The sequence below is a fragment of the Canis lupus genome, chromosome 32 (assembly GCF_003254725.2).
Source record: "Canis lupus dingo isolate Sandy chromosome 32, ASM325472v2, whole genome shotgun sequence".
NCBI lineage: Eukaryota > Metazoa > Chordata > Mammalia > Carnivora > Canidae > Canis > Canis lupus.
Window position 1 is genome coordinate 22,452,895 of NC_064274.1, and position 6,791 is coordinate 22,459,685.

At 34.0% G+C, this 6,791-nt stretch overlaps 1 long non-coding RNA gene across 1 annotated transcript; it reads right to left on the reverse strand.

Annotated features, from left to right (window-relative positions):
- Positions 1-769: 769 nt before the first annotated feature.
- Positions 770-6,508, reverse strand: LOC112644664 (uncharacterized). Its single transcript, XR_003126622.3, has 3 exons — positions 6,361-6,508; positions 1,557-1,659; positions 770-1,150 (listed from the first exon to the last, which is right to left on the reverse strand). It is a non-coding gene; the product is annotated as an uncharacterized LOC112644664 (long non-coding RNA).
- Positions 6,509-6,791: the final 283 nt, after the last annotated feature.

Genomic DNA, 6,791 nt, shown 5'->3' on the forward strand with positions numbered 1-6,791 from the left:
GTGTTGTCTGTAGGCCAGGTATTCTAGTTTCCAGAGTTAGCAACAAATATGTCAGGTGAAATTCCTTATCTTTATATAGATTATATCCTGGTAGTGGGAGGCAGATAATATAAGTAAGTAAGTAAGCTATGTAATAATGTCTGTTAGCAATATTGGAGAAAAGAAATTACAATAGTCCAATGGCCTGTTAAAGCTGAGAAGTGATACCATTTCATGTAGGGTAGTCAAAGAAAAGCCCCACTGAGGAGGTCCCACTTGAGCAAAGCCCTGACAAAAGTAAGGAGCAGAGCAGAGCATGTGGATATCTGGGGAAAGAGCATTCTCACAGACAGGACAGAAAGTGGAAAGTGAATGGCAGGAGGACCCATGTTCAAAGCACAGCAAGAAGGTAGGGTTGTGGGAGGCAAATGAGTGAGGGCAGAGTCAGTAAGATGGAGAAATAATGACAGAACTTAGGGACCATTGTCAAGATTTTGGCTTTCACCTCAAATGATGAGGAGAGCCACTAGGGAGGTTTTAGCAAGAGTGGCACAATCTCACTTTCATCTTTAAATAATTCATCTGTTTTCCGTGTGTAGAAACAACTGAGCAGAGGGAGTGAGTATGACACTGTTGCAAGTGATTCAAGAGAGATGACGATGACACGGGTCAGGGTAGAAGTGGTGAGGGTGGTGAGCTGGTTGGGATGCATCTGAAAATAAAGAGCCAAGCACACATTTTTGCAATATCTTAGATCAGCAGTATTAAGGAACTTCTCAATTTAAGGAAGTTCAGTTTCCTGGAAAATCTTTATTGCCTAATTAAGCAGGGAAAAATACTTTTAAGTAGTCTCACGAGTCTTTTGTCACTTCACCATCCTCTGCCCTACTGGAATGCCAGAACTCAGCAACTCTTCTGGGTGAATAGGTGGACCATAAACAATGATCTCTCCTTCCATATTCATTTAGGAATGTTCCACTTGGCACAATGGATTTCCAGTAGCTAAAGGCCCATTTCCTTAGGTCAACATACCATCTGGCAGTTAACAAAGACTTTCCTGATGAATCTTAAGATATAGAGCAAGACTCTTGAGTTAGGAACAACATCCAGCTCTGAAATCCAATAGAAGTATTGAAGCCATGCTCACTGTGCAATCTTCTCCTCCAACCACCTCATCATTTAAAAGAAAAGATAGAAATTAAGTAACAATCAAAAGGAATTATGAGTCTTACAGTTCCTTAAAAGTCAGAACCACAGAGCTTTCCCAGTGCTACAAATATCAATTTTGCTTGATAGCAATAAAAGGACTTATCAACAAAGAATAAGTCTTCAATGATACACTTATATAATTGCTGTCTTAACTAATGTCCTAGATGAAATCTCAAGTTTTAACATCATATTGCATAATATTTATATATTAGCATCTTGTACCCCATCCTAATTTTAGAACCTACTAAAAGATATGATCCATGATTACTATATATATATATATATATATAATCTCCATTTTCCCAGAAGATATTTTATGGTCAAATATGATAGCGCACAGTTAAAAATGTTCTGAAACTTCAAAATACCATCTTCAGGATCACGTTAGGAGTACAAGAATCTTCATTTTCAAGCAATGTCCATTTCTTCAGAATGCTGGAGGCAGTTCAAAGGGCATGGACATTCCATCTGCTAAAAAAGTCCAGCACAAATGATACAAAGATAACACAAACATTGACTGTGTGTCCAACTGTTCTAATCATATCATATGTGTTAACCCGCTTCACGTCACAGTTCATTTCTAATGGTGTTGACTAATATTTATGAATCTTTACCACATGCAAGTATGTTTTTAAGTGTTTACAACTATAAAGCCTTTCACCAATTTTACAAATGGAAAGCAATGGCTTAGAGGTTGAGTAATCTGCCCATAAACAAAGATTTCTATCCAGGCACAAAGCTTAATGAGTATTCCCATTCCTCACTCATGCACTACAGTCTGCAAACTCTTAGCTTAAGCTATTTTTGTTGTGTATATATTTTCCATTATTGATATATTATAGCTTATCAATAATGTATTTATAACAATACACATGTATGTATATATTATAAAGTATAATTCTCATAATATAATTATTTGTTTTATTTTTCTTTTCCTTTCTATGAGGTACAATTTTTAGTCATGGGTCAATCCTATTTCTGTTTGGAATTTCAACCAAAGACATGAGATAAACTTACAGACGAGACATAAAGGGCATATTGTATTATTTTGGAGTGAGTATATAGAGATATAATTACATCAGTAAAGCTATACATTCAGAGGAAAGAACAATTGTTACTGAAAAAAATACGTATTGATTATGTAGACCTATAAAATTCTATAGTAGATTGAATGCTCACAGTTTGAGGGATTAAACGTTTTCTGGTTTGCCATAATAAATTAAGGAGCATCTTAAACACAGTCCTGTCAGAGTTCTTACCACTAGTTACAAAATCTGAACCAGCTATTGGTTATATATTAAACTTCTATCTGTCCATTTTAATTTCATTTTATTGAAGTGTACTTGACATATTATATTAGTTTCAGGTGTACAACACAGTGGTTCAACATTTATATGCCTTATGAAATGCTCGCAACAATAAGTATAATTACCATCTGCCACTATAGAAAATTATTACAACATTATGGACAATATACCCTATGCTTTACTTTTCATCCCCTAGACTTAACTATTTTACAATTGGAATTTCATACCTCTTAATCTCCTTCACCTATTTCATCTAACCCTTCCACCCCCTTCCACTCTGGTAACTACCTGCTCTTGTCACCAGTTGCAAAAGCTGAGCCATGTATTGGCTATATGTTAAATTTCTCTCTAAAAATACCAAAACCTTATTCTTTAGCCTCATTTCTAACAATGCCTTTTTGAGAAAGTGAGTATTTTGGAACATAAAAACAACCTCAGTTTTCATAAACAAATGTGTGCAACTTCCTTGGGAAAGGTTTGTTGTTTAATTTGTTTTTGAAGGAAGTAATTGATTTTTCTTGGCAGATCTGATAAAAATAATGAAGCCTTGATTGTCTAATCTGGAGGTCATGTCCTCCTTAGGAACTATCAGTGCATAACTCAGATTTAAGTGAATTCAAGTTCTCCTGGGACTTTTTATATATGATTGCAACATGCTACCACACAACTCCTCTGCTATGAAATTACTAACATAAGCAGATTGTAAGTAAAAATATGTATATTCATATATACACATATTAAAATACATATATTTCTTGTTTGTTTTGTATGATATATCAATATATATGGGAATAATAAATCAGATAACAAGACAGTGATTAAGAATGCTTTTCTACTAAATTCTCATTAGTTTTGAGCACTTCCATCATAATCAGCTCCATCGATCCTGAATTTATGAAATTTTGAAAGTCTTGATCAATAATGATTCTTCATACCATGTACAATGTATAAAGATAGAACTTGAAAGCAAATTAATAATTCAAATAAGATTGTGAGATTATTTTTCAACATACAAAATAAAAACAATTAATTTATAAGTTTTATACAATGTAGTTAGAAATTACTCTTACATCTTTTTTGGATGGATTATCAAAGGACTTTTACTCAGTAGCATTTTTTTAGTAGTTTGTGGATTGGAAAATAATGGAAAATGTATTTAATTAAAATCATTTATATAATTTACATTCTAAATTAAATGGTTCATATTATCACTATCATTAATTCAAATTAATTTAATTTGTGGATTGATGAATTAAAGACATAATTTAGGCAGTAAATATGGGTTTCAGTAAAACTTTATAAAGTAAGTATTCTCAATATTTATAATTTCCATCTAGAATTTATGAAGAGCCATTGAACAAATACACTTAAATAAAGTTGGCCAATGACTAACCTAGGAGAACTTTAGTGTTGGGCTTATAAACAATATGAATAGGTTGAGGACATAAAGGGCATGCGGATAAAAATTTAAGATGACATGCAGATTATACAAAAAGGAGAATTAATATAATGACTAGTAATTGTGGCATTGAAAGATATATTGATAAGACAAAAAAAAAATGGCCAAAATAAAGATATGAAATTTACTGGAGCCAAATGTGAAAGTTACATTTATGTTAAAAAGTCAATTGTGCACAAAAATGAATTCAAAAGGGATCAAAGACCTAAATGTAAGAGCTAAAACTACCAAACTCTTAGGGGAAAATATAGGGGAAAAGCATCCTGACATTGGATTAGGCAGTAATTTCTTGGATATGATAACAGAAGCACAGTCAGTAAAAGTAAAAATGGATAAATTGGGCTACATCAACATTAAACATTTCAGTGCATCAAAAGAATACAGTCACAGTAAAAAGGTTAATTCTAAAATAGGAAAGAATATTTATAAATCATGTCTTTGATAAGGGATTAATATTTGGAATATAAGAAGAATGCCTACAACTCAATAACAAAAAGTAAATTACACAATTTAAAAATAGGTAAAAGACTTGAATAGACATTTCTCCAAAGAACATATTTCAGCAGGCATATGAAAAGATGTGTAACATTATTAATTATTAGGAAATTGCACATCAAAACCATATCACACCCATTAATACAGCTACTACCAAGAAAGAAAGAGAAAGAGAGAGAAATGAAAGAAAAGGCAGGCAGGCAGAAAGAAAGGAAGGAAGGAAGGGAGAAAGGAAGGAAGGAAGAGAAAGATGAAAGAAAGAAAGAAGAAAGAAAGAAAGAAAAGAAAAGAAAGAAAGAAAGAAAGAAAGAAAGAAAAAGAAAGAAAAAGAAGAAAGAAAGAAAGAAAGAAAGAAAGAGAGGGAGGGAGAGACATGAAATAAAAATAAATAAATACTATGTATTATATGATATCCAAAGAAACCCCACACAATGTAATTAGCAAAGTGCTTAATATTAACTAATATTATTATATTTTTATACTATACTACTAAATAGCCTTTTCAAGGATGAAGTTATTGTGAAATACAATAAATAATTTTAAAGTATTTTTAGAGCTGTCTCTATGACAGAGGTTAATTTATTGGGGAGCCAAAAGGCATAATTAGAAAAACATCATAGAAAGCTATAGAAAAGAGGGGACCACTGGATGGCTCAGCAGTTAAGCATCTGCCTTCAGCCCAGGGCGTAGTCCTGGAGTCCTAGGATTGAGTCCCACATAGGGCTCCCTGCATGGAGCCTGCTTCTCTCTCTGCCTATGTCTCTGCCTCTCTCTCTCTCTCTGTTTCTCATGAATAAATAGATAAAATCTTTTTTTTTTTTAAAGAAAGCTATAGAAAAGACAGTAGATCTTATTCTAAAGAACATTTCTACAGAGTGAAATGTTTTAGAATGAAATAAGCTATCCTAAAATTCAGTGAGTTCCCTTGCATTGCTTTTCAAATAGCAGCTAGAAGACTGTATAACAGGGACATGTTAAGATGAATTTCTGATCTGATTAGAGTGTTATGCTAGACAATATTTTCTTCTAATATTCCATGATTCTATAACTTCAATGTTTTTCTTAGCAATATTGACTCCAGTGCTCTCACAAAACAGTTACAGATTTCTGAAAGATTGGCCCAAGTAGAAGGTTCTAGTCATGCATAGCATAGGAAAATGATCCAACTATCCAGTAAAATAATTGGGAAATACCTTGAGAGCCCACCATTCTGTGGATGCACAGAAACATGTGGGTGCTGGTTGTGATGCCAGTGGTAATTGAGAAAGTGTCCTTGGGCGAAAATGACAGATGTTTTATTGTGTCCTTTTGAATGGTTGCTAATACTTAACACAATTAAGGCTGACCTTTAAACAGAGTGAGATAAAACCTGAAGTAGAAAAGAATCTCAGGAAGCAAGAGCAGCTACCTTGACAGTTGCTGAAGAGCAGAGGAAGAGGGACAAGAGTGGGGTAGGAAGTGGTATTTTTAAGCTTTTCCACAAAATAAAAAGAACTTGTCCTTTTGGAAGCAAAACCAAAAGAGTGGTTTAAAAGGTGGAATATAACAGAAAAAAGAGGACTGCCATGGTCAGAGTCACCACTGCCAACTAACAGTGAGGTAGAGTGTAGGCCTGATGGCAATGTGAGCTGCCCTAAAAAAAGTTTAGAATCCAGATCTTGGGACAGAATCAACCACTGTATTCTGTCTAGGAGAGACCACATATGGATATTATATTTAATTTTGGACATGCTATTTTAAGACAGACACTGACCTAGATTTGGTTTAGAAGAGAAGCAGCAAACCAGGAGATTGGAATCATATCATAAAAAGAATGACTAAAGAAACTAAAGAAGATGTAACTTTGGAGAAGAACTATAATCCCCTTAAGATATTTGAAGGAATCTCATGTAAAAATACTGTTACTATTACCTCATGGGATTGGAGAGTCAGCAATGAGTATAACCCAATGATGGCATAAACTATATCATGAAGAAGATCCCTCACTCTTGGAGGTATCCAGGTAGACCCTTGATGATGGACATTGCTTTAGGTACCATAGATCTAAATTCTAGATCTAGAATCCCATTTTCTATTTTCACATGATGGCTTGTGAATGCAAGAAAGGTGGAAGATTAATTCTACAGATTGACTTCCAATTGGTTTGGAGGGGCTCCAAATCTTTCTTGAAGCTTTCTGATAATTTTAGGATGAGAGGAAGGGAGTAGCAATCATAAATTCTTGGTTTTCAGAACAATGGTGAGAAGGAAGATGAAGACTGAGGGTGTAGAAGAGGAGTGGTCATCACTACCAACCAACATATCATAAAGCAGGCTGCCTGGAAGAAAGGAGACCAAAGACCT